The sequence below is a fragment of the Schistocerca gregaria genome, chromosome 8 (assembly GCF_023897955.1).
Source record: "Schistocerca gregaria isolate iqSchGreg1 chromosome 8, iqSchGreg1.2, whole genome shotgun sequence".
Taxonomy (NCBI): domain Eukaryota; kingdom Metazoa; phylum Arthropoda; class Insecta; order Orthoptera; family Acrididae; genus Schistocerca; species Schistocerca gregaria.
Genome location: NC_064927.1, coordinates 108,176,508 through 108,190,757, shown reverse-complemented (window position 1 = coordinate 108,190,757; position 14,250 = coordinate 108,176,508).

The following is a 14,250-nucleotide window of genomic DNA, read 5'->3' as shown; positions in this document are numbered from 1 at the left end:
GCTTAAAATTATTACATAACGGCCGCAAATGAATAAGCCACCAAAGGCAAGGTACTTTGGTTCAAATAATATAGTAATGGCTCAGGAAATCTACCGACCAAAACAAGAAAATACTGATTAGTTGTTCTATAAATTAACGGCAACAGTACTCACACGCCACTCGGGTCAGAATTACACAGTAATAAATGACAACGCTTTCGCAAGTGTATGGCCACGGAACACATTTTACCTGACATCACAGTTTAAATACGGCTTTTTTTTTTTTTTTTGCACTGCTCTTACTCACTGTTCAACAGATTGGAAACCAGGATAGAACGTAGTAAAGCAGACGCTCGCCGTTTTGAACTGACGCAATCCGACAGAAGTAAGGAGGTCACATGCCACGGTAGGAACCACGATGAGACAGAGTGCAACTTGGAATATACGGCCTGGCTGCAGTGTTGTCCTCGTAACGGCCTAACGCACCGCAATAGAAGCAAATTGCCAGCCCTGTCGAAAAGCACGTGAGACCGACCACCACTGCTGCGTGCTGCCTCTGAGCTACACTCCACGCTGCAGTGACCTCTCCTGCACTCGGCCAAACTCGTAAAAACAGCTGAGCGTTCTTGTCGAGAGCCGCGTTCACACTGCTTCGAGGCCGGATCGCTGCTGATTGTTGCCGCTCTAAGAGCACTGTCGCCAGCGAGCACTTCGAGTACCACCCGCGCGTGCAAGTCTCTATATTTCCCATCTTCTGCCTGCCGTCTAGTGACAACCACCGAAGATTCACCTGTCGAACAAGAGAAAATATCTCCTCACTACAAGTTTAATCGGAAAATCACGTTGGCGAGTCATGTGGGTTTTGCGTCTTCTTGCTGCATGTCTTCGACCATTCCTTCAGCATCGTCGTCATGTCCTTCTTCGACGTCGACGTATTCCACACCTTCTTTTCTTTTACTCTTACGAGGGTCACTCCAAAAGAAACGCACACAATTTTTCTCAAAATACAGTTTTCATTCTGCATGTGTGAAAGTTTTACAGTGTGTATATACATCGTTTCCGCTTGTTTTCAAATTTAGTTCAACCTGTTCCCGTGAGTGGCGCCGTCACAGCATGTCTTCAAGATGGCTGCTACACTTGACGTTCGTCAGAAGCAACGTGTTGTCGTAGAATTCCTGTGCTGTGAAAACGAGACAGTGGGAAACATCCACAAGAGATTGAAAAAGGTGTATGGAGATGCTGCTGTCGATCGCAGTACAGTTAGTCGCTGGGCATGCACGTTAGGTGATGAAAGGGGGCACAGCAATATTGAGGATTGTCATCGCAGTGGCAGGCCTCGTACTGCACACACTCCAGACAATGTGCAGAGAGTTAACGAATTGGTGACTGCTGACAGAAGTATCACAGCCAACGAATTGTGACGCTACGTTGTGATGGGGGAAGGAAGTGTTTGCAGAATTCTGAAAGTGTTGGCGTTAAAAAACGTTTGTGCCAGGTTGGTTCCCAGGATGTTGACAGTGGCTCACAAAGAAACAAGAAAAACGATATGCAGTGAACTTTTGGAACAGTACGAGAATGGTGGAGATGAATTTCTTGCAAGAATTGTGACAGGTGATGAAACATGGCTCCATCATTTTTCACCAGAGACGAAGAGGCAATCAATGGAGTGGTATCATGAAAATTCACCCAACAACAAAAAATTCAGAACCACACCATCTGCTGGAAAAGTTATGGCTACGGCGTTTTTCGGTTCCGAAGGCCTGTTGTTTGTGGACATCATACCAAGTGGAACCACCATAAATTCTGATGCATATGTGACGACACTGAAGAAACGTGAAGCTCGACTGAGTCTTGTTCGACCACATCGGCAAAAGCAGGATGTTTTGCTGTTACACGACAGTGCACGGCCACATGTCAGTCAAAAAGCCATGCAAACGATCACAAAACTAGGATGGGCAACACTGAAACACCCGCCTTACAGTCCTGTCATGGCTCCATGCGACTATAATCTCTTTGGGAAACAGAAAGTCTCTCTTCGTTGGACAAGGTTTGAAGATAATGACTTCCTTGTGTACGCTATCAAACAGTGGCTCCAACAGGTTGGTCCAGAATATATACAGGCGTTGGTTCCAAGATGGCGTAAGACAGTTGAAAGGGATGGAAATTATGTGGAGAAATGAAAATATTGTTCCTAAAGGATGTATCCACAGACTGTAAAACTTTCAGACATGTAGAATAAAAGATGGATTTTAAAAAAAGTGTGCATTTCTTTTGGAGTGACCCTCGTGCATCGGTTCTTCCGGTGCTTTTGTCAACGTGAATTGTTACTTCGATATTGTTCTTGTGGAGTGCTTTTGTCCCGTTAATGGTCAATAGTAAGTGATTTTGTACGGTTTTACTGTGTTTGGTTTATTTATTTATTTTGGGGGGAGCTTCCTAGCCTTGACCTACAAGTCTGAGCTTGTTTTGAGGAAAGTGGGCTTTACATGCATCCTAGCTCCCCATGTGACTCTTGTTGCCTGTTGCAGACTTTTAAGTCTGCCTAGCCCAGACTACCTAGCGTAGTCGTATTTCGATTGTTTGGGAGTACACGACAACTTTGTGGAAAATCTAATCTTGTTGGAACAAGCCCTTTATTTAACGATTAACATTTCCCTGCACGAAGCCAGTTGGGCAGTTGAACGACACATGCCGCTCACGATATTTTCGCAGCTCTCGGAACACCAACCGGAGTGTGGCGAACACCTTCTCGAACACGCCCTGCCAGTTAAGCCTCTGAACGCCAATTTGTCCTGCAGTATGCAGCTATAATCTGCTGGAGAACTCACTTCGCTTGGAAACAAGCCTGTCCTGTGTAGCTTCTGTTGTTTGAGATATGTCTAGCTCACAGAAGGTGCGACTCACGGCAACAACAACAACAACCTGATCAGAGCAACCAGTTACACCTCATCATGACCATTTCCACCTTAGGATACATCATTCTCTGTACGTTCCTATGTCCAGAAATGAATTTGAGCATGATCACGCTGCTGTCGATCTCTAAACCATGATTACCAGTGCACCCTTACTTACGTCATACTCTAGAGGCTCAGCCATGGAAACGAATACATCTAGATCTTATAAAATATTCTGTGATGTGACCAGACGATAATTTCTGACAAAATAACATCCACTGTGGCAACCTAAACCGATTTCGGAAGATTGGAATTCCTTTTGTGGTTTCTGATATAATACCCGGAAATCTATGAATCAAGGTAATCTGATTGATGTAGTACTTTTGATTACCAAGCACTAAACCAACGCTTTTTAACGGACCTACTGTCTTATGGGGTATCAAACGAAAGTTATCAGTAGATTGAGAATTTATTGGTAGAGAGGAGACAGCTTGTGATCTTGGGTGCAGAGTCATTGACAAATGTGTAAGTAGCTGCAGGCATAATCAAGAGAAGTGTGCTAGACCCTTACTGTTCATATTTTACTATAATAACTTCAAGGAAAATTTTAGCAGTAACCTTGGACTTTTTGAGGATAATGCAGATACCTAGAATGAGGTACTATCAAGATAAAAAAACTGCCAAACACTCTCTTATTTCTTGACAATATTTCAAAGTGGTGCTTTGTTTACCGCTCTCATCACATCATTACAATTAAATTCTGCACTGTAGAAAACAAAAAATACCCTGTACTGTAAGTACACCATCAATGACTCACAACTGAAACCTGTCCACTCATACACACACCTGAATGAAAAAATCTGTGAGAATGTGAAATATATTCACTGTACAGGCTCAGTGATGCGTAAAACAGATGAAAACATCGGTTCATTGGTAGGATATTGGAAAAACGTAATCAGCATAAAATGAGATTGCTTACAACACACTTATGTTACCCATTCTTTAATATTGCTCAGTCGTATGGGACTCCTGCTAAATAATACTAAAAGGGGATTGTGAAGGCATACGAAGAAGGGCAGCAGTAATGGTGACAGATTCGTTTGACTAAGAGGATAGTGTCACGAAAATGCTGAGAAACGACTTTACCAGACCCATAATCGTCAGCTATCCCATCGAAGTCTACTTATAAAGATTCAAGCATCAGTAAAAAGCTGGTAATAATAAGGGGCGATCAAAAAATTTCTGTTTGATAACGTTGCTGCACTTCATATGTAACGTAGAGCGTCTCCGGTGCTGGTATATAAGCATCGACAAATAGGCAAGGGGTTAGTATGGCATTCGTGCCTTTCTGACTTGTGTGCGGCAAATGCGGAAACTTGAAATGTGGCGACGTTATTACCAAATGTGTCCAAAGAGGACGCCGAAAAACACCGGTGAACACCCATCGGTGAATGAGGAACGTGTAGGCAGCATATCTGTTGAAAGCCACCGTTGTGGAATGGTGCGCCAAGGGGTGCCGCTGCTTCATGGCAACGCACGTCCCCAAATCGCAACTGTTATGACGCATAAGTCACGCCAACTCTAACGGGAGACCGTCCAGTACCCGTCCTATAGCCGTGATCTCCCCACATGCGGTTATCTCGCCTTCGGTCCCTTAAATAAGTCCTCGAAGGGTCGACGATTACTGTCGGACGAGGACGTGCAGCGGGCAGTTGCGGAACTCTTCACTCAGTAGGGCGTGTTGTTTTACCCAACGGTTGTCTTTAATCTGATGCGACGGTGGGTTGATTGCCTCAATTCTCATGGCCGTTTTGTCTGACTGACATACCGCTTCTGGACTCCACGGCCTTTGAACGGAAACTTTTTGTTAACCTTTACAGAAATATACCGTAACCCTCTTTGTATTGACCCCGCAGTGACTGATGAGAAAACATTACAATGGTCATAGCACGCAAGAAGAACTTCAGAAGTCTCTCGTGTCTTGTTCCACAAGGTAAAGGAACCGAAAGAAATCCGAACATGCGGTACAGTGAGATATATAGACCCTGCCATGCTCTTCACAGTGGTTTGCACTACCTAGGTGTAGACGTTGACGCCTGTCCATCTGACAAAACTTCTTCGAAGCTGTTTGTAGACAACTCCAGCAGAATCGGCCAAGACAGTAAAAGACAGTAAAATATTCTGCGTTTACGACAGTAGAGCAATAGCAGCAGTGAATCTGTTCAGCTACGAAGACAGAGAGTTGCTCTTATTTGGATGTGGCCCCTTTGAGATCACAAGCCAGGAATGTGCCCAAACGTAAACATTCCGTGTCCAAATATTCTACTCAGGTTACGAAGGACAGGTACGTTCTGGGCTCGAAATATTAGCAAGAAAAAGAATTTAAAATTAAATTTTAAAAAAAGCATCAGAAGGTCCAGTAAGAACTGCTGGTATCTGACCAGGCTGCTGGGCAGTGAAAACTACAAGAAGGTAGTGGGAGTCGTGGACTGCCTGCCCACCTGCAATGTACCGTTAATTCATTTAACTTGAACCTATATCTCCATCCTTAAATCCTGTAATAAATGTTGAAATTAACTTAGTTCTCTGTTATATAGCAAGTGATGTCCCGCCGTAAAGATGGTGTTTCGCAGAACACGACATAATAATCAATTTGGGCACTGTTGTGGTTGATGAAATACTTAATTGTTTCTCTTTTCTATAACCACACGACGATAACAAATTGGTTCAAATGGCTCTGAGCACTATGGGACTTAAGTTCTGACGTCATCAGTCCCCTAGAACTTAGAACTACTTAAACCTAACTATCCCAAGGCCATGACACACATCCATGCCCGTGGCAAGATTCGAACCTGCGACCGTAGCGGTCGCGCAGTTCCAGACTGTAGTGCCTAGAACCGCTCGGCCACCCCGGCCGGCGACGATGATAACACTTTGTACTATTACAATTACCAGTTTTACTTGTAATATACAGTCACCTTCAAATTCAGTATTGCAGCAGGAGATTACAGATAACACCGATATTTTCAAAAGTAAAACCAGTGGCTATTTTGCGGTTACATACAAGAAGAAAAAAATGGTCATTAGTTACAAGGTTTTACGTTATATCACATTCATGTTGTCATTTGCCGCCTATTTATGCAGTAACACCTTGACTTTTTCGAGTTTCCTGTGTTTCTTTGTTGACAGTACATAATTTTAGCATGTTTCTTCAGAAAGCGTGAAGAGCACACACTAACTCACGATAAGTGAAACACCTTGAAGATATGGACGGGTGGCGGAGTATCCTCGTACACGTACCCACAAACAGAGCGTAAGTAAATGATTAGAGTTGCAATTCTACATGAGAGGTCCAATGGACACCAGAGTGCATTAGTGTTATTTGTATTTGGATGTTGTTCCCAGACCTAGTAAGTCAGCACCATATTTGGAGTGACCACTCTGAAGGACACGGTGGTGTCGCGCACTTGTGTGGGATAGCGTTCTCATCACCTGAAACAGTTTGCAAGGGGCTTCATTGTACGTCTCCATTTGGCCGAATGGTCGGATCGTGAAATATTAAGAGTTATGGGACATTCGAACTTGACTGCGGCTCGACGTTGGAATGCATCGGAATGTGAGTGCAGACAGCCTCACCGCCAACTTTCTAGTCTACCACATCTGACTATCAACAGCCGAATGCACCTCTCATCCGAGAACAGATAGTGGTCTCGCAGCAAAGTTCTGTCCCATCCCGCACCGCTGGTCGAAGACTATCAGCAATCGGTATAACCGGAGCTACCGCGCCACACGTGAGTCGCCGTTTAGCAGCACAGCACAGCACAAGCCGGCTGCGCGTCGAGTGGTCTCGTGACCGTGAAGTGTGGACTGTTGACGAGTGGCGTCGCACGTCGGACGTCAGCTCCTTCCCAGTTTCGGTACCCAGGATATCGATGACCAGCTACAACAGCTGTCGGATAGCTTGCCTCAGGAGAAGTTACAGCGATGTTTTGGCAGGATGCTGGATCTAAATTGAGTGATTCACTTTGACAAAGATATTATTACACTCAATTTCAAAATACGATGACGAAATTATGAGAAGTGATACGATGAAATCTTTAAACGTTTGCATAAAATTATATAAGACTTTCAAAACCACTGGCAAGAAAATTCAAGTTATTTTGTTCAAAACACAAAACTTTAACACTCTCTTCTGATTACGTTTTAAGAAGGTAAATTTATAAAAAGTTGTAGTGGCCAACCTCTGAGTGGGAGTTAAGGCCACGGTATGGAAAACTAATGAACCATCAATACAACCTGAATTTCAGTAAACCCGGTGTGGAAGCATCTGGAATTTCACGCAGGTAGGCTCCCAGTTACAGTTTCCATCGCTTTTAATCAGCATTGTGATACACTCTGAAGAGCCACAGAAACTGGTATACCTCCCTAATATCGTGTAGGGCCCCGAAGGGCACGCAGAAGTGGCGCAACACGACGTGGCATGGATTCGACAAACGTCTGAAGTAGTGCTGGAGAGAAATGAAACCATGAGTCCTGCAGGGCTGACCATAAATCCGTAAGAGTACGAGGGGGTGGATATCTCTTCTGAATAGCACGTTGAAATGCGTCCCAGATATGCTGAATAATGAAACTTCCTGGCAGATTAAAACTGTGTGCCCGACCGAGACTCGAACTCGGGACCTTTCTCTTTCGCGGGCAAGTGCTCTACCAACTGAGCTACCGAAGCACGACTCACGCCCGGTACTCACAGCTTTACTTCTGCCTGTACGTCGTCTCATGTGAGTACCGGTGCTTCGGTAGCTCAGTTGGTAGAGCACTTGCCCGCGAAAGGCAAAGGTGCCGAGTTCGAGTCTCGGTCGGGCACACTGTTTTAATCTGCCAGGAAGTTTCATATCAGCGCACACTCCGCTGCAGAATGAAAATCTCCTTATGCTGAATAATGTTCATTTCTGGGGAGTCTGGTAGCCAACCGAAGTGTTAAAACTCAGAAGAGTGTTCCTGGAACCACTTTGTAGCAATTCTGGAAGTGTGGGGTGTCGCATTGTCATCCTGGAGCTGCCCAAGTCCGTCGGAATGCACAATGACATGAATGGATGCAGGTGATTTGACAGGATGCTTACGTACGTGTCACCTGTTAGTGTAGTATCTAGACGTTTTAGGGTACTCATTCATTGCAACTTCAAAGGGTCAACACCATTACAGAGCCTCCAATATCTTGAATAGTACCCTGCTGACAATCGGGATCCATGGACTCATGATGTTGTCTCCATACCCGTACACGTTCTTCTGCTCGATACAATTTGAAACGAAGCTCGTCGGACAAGGCAACATGTTTCCAGTCATCAAGAGTCCAGTGTCGGTGTTGACGAGCCCAGCCAATGCGTAAAGCTTTGTGTCGTACAGTCGTACACTAGTGGGCCTTCGTCTCCGAAAGCCCATATCGATGATGTTTCGTTGAATGGCTCGCACGGTGACACTTGTTGGTGGCCCAGCACGGAAATCTGCAGCAATTTGCGGAAGGGTTGCACTTTTGTCACTTCGAACAGTTCTCTTCAGTCGTCGTTGGTCCCGTTCTTGCGTGATCCTTTTGGCCGCAGCTATGTCGGAGATTTGATGTTTTATCGAATTCCTGATATTCACGGTACACTCATGAAATAGTCGTACGGGAAAATCCCCACTTCATCACTACCTCGAATGTACTGTGTCCCCTCGCTCGTGAGCCGACTATAACAACAGGTTAAAAATCACTTAAATCTCGATAACCTGCTATTGTACTAGCAGTGACCGATCTAACAACTGCGCCAGACACTTGTTATCTTATATAGGCGTTGCCGACCGCAGCGCCGTATTCTGCCTTTTTGCATATATCTGTATTTGAATACGCAAGCCTAAGCCGATAGCAGTTTCTTTGGCGTTTCAATAATATCTTTGTCAAAATCATTTACGCATAATATAGATACATAAAAATGAGATGCTACCAAAACAATGGACACACAGATATTTTATCGATCTTGTCTTTGCTCACAGTAATAGAATGTTCAAGGTAAACGTACATCTTGTTGTTTCAACAAATATAACTGGTTTTTCGGTTTCGCTTTTGCAGTTCACACACATTCCTCGTGAGCTCGTAGTTGATTCCACTTCAGAACTGTTCATACCACAGTTCTCAGTTACCCATTTTGGCAAAGTTTTTGACATTGTCCTTTTGCTGAATATGGTATTTCAGAAGCGCAAACGAGAGCTGCCTCAAGAATTATCTTCTTCCCAGTTGTTCTTTCTCACCTGTTGAAAATAATAGCGGCGTTTCTGTCAGCTGTGTTGATGGTGCCCATCGTTGCCCATCTTCTTTCATTTCTAGCTACATTATATATCATGCCTTGGTTCCATGTATCGCGTCAAATACATCATTAGTAAGTTTGTAGAATGTGATGATATCTGGTTTGCTTCTTATTCCTCGTATTTTCATCAATATTTCCATCGTGATACATCGTAGACAGAAGTGTTTTTGCAAGCCCGTAACTTATAAAATAACTGCCGCAAGCCATGCTGCGCCCTGTATTTATGATAGAGCGCCGAAGTCTCTGAACAAGTCTTTTCCTTTCCGCCTTTTGTCATGTTTGTATAGGCCATCAGGCTGTTGCCCAACATACTCCTCCATGCGAAGTGTGTATAATATTCTTGCATCCACTGGTAAAAAAAATCTTTATTCCATACCTGTTTCGCCGATTTGGCATGTACTGGCGGAATCTCCATTGTCCACGGACTGCTTCTCTTTTTTTTTGTCGCTGTCACGAATTCAGAAACTGTATAAGCCATCTAAAAGTTCGCAACATGTTGAAAACCTGTCTTATTGTAGACAAGTGATCTGTTTCTTTCACATGTTTTTCCTTTATCGTTGAATCTGAGGCAACGAAGGAGAAAACGAACCTATTTATGACCGTGGTGAGATGATATAGTTCAACTCCCGTGCCATTTGTTCGCCACATATCTTGCAGACTTACACATTACACAAATGTAGTACAATAATCACAAGAAAAACTCATTTCGCCTTTATTAGTATGGTGAACATCTCTCTCTGTAGAAAAATTCCCCTGGGTGCTTTCAGTGTATCTCTTAATACAGTTAACGACTATGTGCATAACGTGTTCATCAAAAACCGTTCCCACCACTTTTCGCAGAACTTTGCACACCTGGTAAATAAGTTACGATGTTATGACAACGTGTGCGCGAGTTCTTTGGTGGAGCACGTGACTTCCCTCCATCCTTACCGACAAACATCTCACTATCTGCGCCATTAGCATTGTCTCATGTTTCATCATTCGATGCTTCTTTTCAGTACCGTTTTCACATTCTTAGTTCTGGATTTCTTCGAAATGAAATTCTCAGTTTTCGTAATCAGCACCTACACTTTCGGCCATCATTTCTTTAATCAGCTGCCGAATTTTCTTATCTTCAGCCTGATATTAATATGCCACGATGCGGTTCAATACGTCAGGATGGTAAAATGAGTCACCAAGTAAAGACAGGTCTGTTATAATACAAAACAAAGGTAATACTGCATAAATGCGTTGACGGGAATAACGTAAGCGGAGCTAAGAATAATCTGACAACAGTGCATGCGACTCATTGGTGATACACTTAGAACTGTTTCACGTAAGCTAACCGAAAGTGTTATTATTAAAATACCAGGTACGCCATACCAAACGGCTTCTGTTAAGGTCACTGAAAGGTACTGAGCTTCTTAGAAGCAAGTGTCTGACATCGTGTTAATGTGAATATATTTTCCTTGGTCTCACAGACCACCTACGTGTATTAGAGCCAAAATCTGAATGGTTTACATAAAACCAGTCTTAGTCGGCTGTAACTGTAGTTACGTAAAAGTCTAAATTTTTACAATTTTTGATAAAAGGCTGAAATAGTAATAATGCAGTAACGTGCTGTTCCTCTGCACCAAATTTAAATTTCCACAGTTGGCTTAAAACTCAGTAACACATGCTGAGAGTAGATCACAATAACTTATACCGCCTGCAACAAATATTTGCTCCTCAAAGCCTAATCTAAACGCTCAGAGCTAATATCAAGACTCAAGTTTGCAGCAAACAGTAAATAGTTAATGATCAAAATTATGTAACTGCAAGTGGAACAATTTGCAAGTGAGTAAAGGTAATTAACAATAAATTACTGAACTTACGCAGATGGTGTCGCATTCAGCCGTTAACAGAACGAGAGTCACCCTTTGTCAATGCGGTCGTCATGCGAGTCTGTCACTTTCTATGGCTCAAACTGAATTTGCGAAATTTTAAACAGGGCGGAACAAGTATACAACAAATTCCTGTTCCATAAAACGATTACTACAAGCGGGAAACAGTATACAAAATACACAAGGTATATCACTTACAAGTTTTAAACGAAATCATTACTTTTTAGTATTTCTGCATTCATAAAATTTCAGTTTATACTAGAACAACAAAAACGCTACCGGCAGTCAGGTCACTTTAATGCTAAGCAAGTTACTTAAGTACTTAATGAAACTTTCTTAGGTTTCACATAAATAAACACTCTTTAACCAGTGCTCTGAAAAATCAAATGATCGTGTGGCACTCGCCGCCCAGTTGCAAGTCCGTTCAGTTGACGCCACTCTGGGCGATTTGGATGACAATGTTGATGATGAAAGGATGGTGAGAACACCACAGCACCAGTGATCGAGGGCAGTGAGGTCTCCGACCCATCTGGGAATCGAAGCCAAGCCCACTGCATGGCAGTCAGACGTGTTGACCACTCAACTAAGGGGGCGGACTGCAAGTGCGCTAAGATCTAGTCTGTTATTGTAGAACAAGTTCGCACCGCTTTTCCGTGGTTCTGAATACTGTCGAACACGTTTTGAATATTTCAGTTTCCTCTGACTGTGACTATAGCAACATCGTGGCGACCGACTACCGGAATCGGGAAGTACGACCAGGACTCCGGTGGTCAGGTTGTCGCAGTGCTGAGAACGTTCCACAGTAGTGATGAGAATTCAGTTGGGATGTATGTTCCGGAGCGATGGCTGACCCACACAAACGCATCTCACTGCGCCGACAGGACACCACGAACGCACACCAACCACACCACACCGAATTCACGCAGGCGCCGCGCTAGCTTGACACACACACAGCGGGCCGACTGTACTGGCGCCAGTACCAGATATCAGACGTGAGGTCTTAACCACCAGAAACAGACCTGTACAACTCGGCTGATCTCCGTCGTCACCGCGCATGCTCCCAAATAGTCCACCTCTCTGCACTCGCTACACTCTGTAAGGCAAACTAAAGACCACAGTCGATTAAACCAAAGAGACAGCAAGGCGGGGAGAATGAAAAAAGGTGACTGGGGAAAGATAATGGTGCGCTGCTCAAGCTGCTTTATGACACCCCTACCAAGAGAATAGCTGAGTGCATCCAGTCTTGCGAGGGTACAGTGCCCTACTGACACGTGGGCTCAAACTGCCAACTTCTTTGTATATCTGCCTTGATTTTCTAATCACCGCAATAATCTTCCTGGTTGCTTCATTTTTTTGTTAAGTACTCTGTTTTTCGAAGAGTAGCACCAGAAAATGTCCTGGTACCCGAAATGTGGATAATATGAAATAAAAAGATATGAAAAATGTGTAAAATTGGGTGTTTGTGCCTTATGTAGAGACTTTACTTCCTCCACTTATTACTGCGTTGTTTTCCAAGAATATAATTTTTTACCTGATAGTGGTGTGTTTGCTAGTCTGGATATGCGTGGCAGATTGAAACAGTTTGTTTTACAGGGATCAGAAGACTCATATGCTCTTCAGTGGCAGAAGTTTTATAACGTTAGGTAATGGACAACATTTCGCAGTCAGACTAATATGTGAAAGATACTCAAAGGTTGGACTGGAGACTCATGTTGCATCGATTGATTCCGGCCGGAGTGGCCGAGCGCTTCTAGGTGCTGCAGTCTGGAGCCGCGCGACCGCTACGGTCGCAGGTTCGAATCCTGCCTCGGGAATGTATGTGTGTGATGTCCTTAGGTTAGTTAGGTTCAAGTAGTTCTAAGTTCTAGAGGACTGATGACCGCAGCAGTTAAGTGCCATAGTGCTCAGAGCCGTTTGAACCATTTGCATCGATTGATGTAGAGAAATCATATGCTAATGTACCCACCAACAAACACTATGCCACTATGGTTCCAGTACATTAGGACATGTTTTTATAAAACACATTTGAAGGTGGACATTATAGACCGAAACCGGTAGTCTAATGGTAAAAAAAAATTGTGACCATAGACGCGAAGTAAAAAAAAGTTATTCTATATTTGGGTCACAGTTCAATTCGCGACCATGTGAGATCAACTGCTGAAAGCTGTCATGAAATTGTATGAAAATAACACAGCGAGAGTAAGGACTGGGAATAGTTGGAAGGAAGAATTCGAGATGAATAAGGGTTTGCGGAAAGGATGACGGCTGTCACCGACCCTCTTTAGGCTGTATCTAGGTGTAATCCTACAGACTTGGCAAAGAAAATACCAGATTATGGGAATGAAAGTAGAGGACAGCGAGACATTTAGCTTGTATTTTGCAGATGACCAGAGCAGAAGACGAACATCATCTAAGCTATATAACAAGAAAGCTTAAAGTGGAATACAATAAAGCTGGCCTAAAGCTGAACATTAAAAAATTTGAGTACTTGCCTTTTAGAATGAGAAAGCCAAAATTTGAAGGCAGATAGAGAAGTAATTCTAGACGTGGAAAAGGCAAAATATCTTGGGGTATTATTTACTAAACAGGGCACAAGCAATGATGAAATCAGTAATAGGATTAATGAAGGACAAGTTGTAACAAGGGCAATGAACTCTGTTCTGTGGAACAGAAAAATAAGAAGAACAACGAAGTAGAGAATGTATAACTCTATAGTCCAGAGTGTTTTGTTTTTTTTTGCCGTTAGCAAAAGAAATAATAACAAAGTGCTTCCCACTGAGATGGATCATTCAAGATGAAGCTCAACTTGTGCTAGTATGGATAGGATAAGAAATGACATAATCCTACAATGGACAAAAATCAGTAGGGATGTCTGTAACGATATACAACAGAAACAGCTGATCTGATTTGGCCATGTGAATAGAATGAATAAGGTCAGGATACCAGATAGTATACTATGATGGATATCACCCCAGCAGAAGAAAAGTGATCGGCCAAGTAGCAACTGGCAAAATGATGTTCAGGAGGCAACGGAATCAAGGATATGAACGTAGCCAAGCCAGAAAAAGATGCGGGGGTGGCGAGGTGGCGTCAGCCGTAGAGAATTCGCAAGACGTAGTAGTAGTAGTACAAGAAGACGAAGATTTTACAACAGGGTCTTATGAACAAGCTTTGATG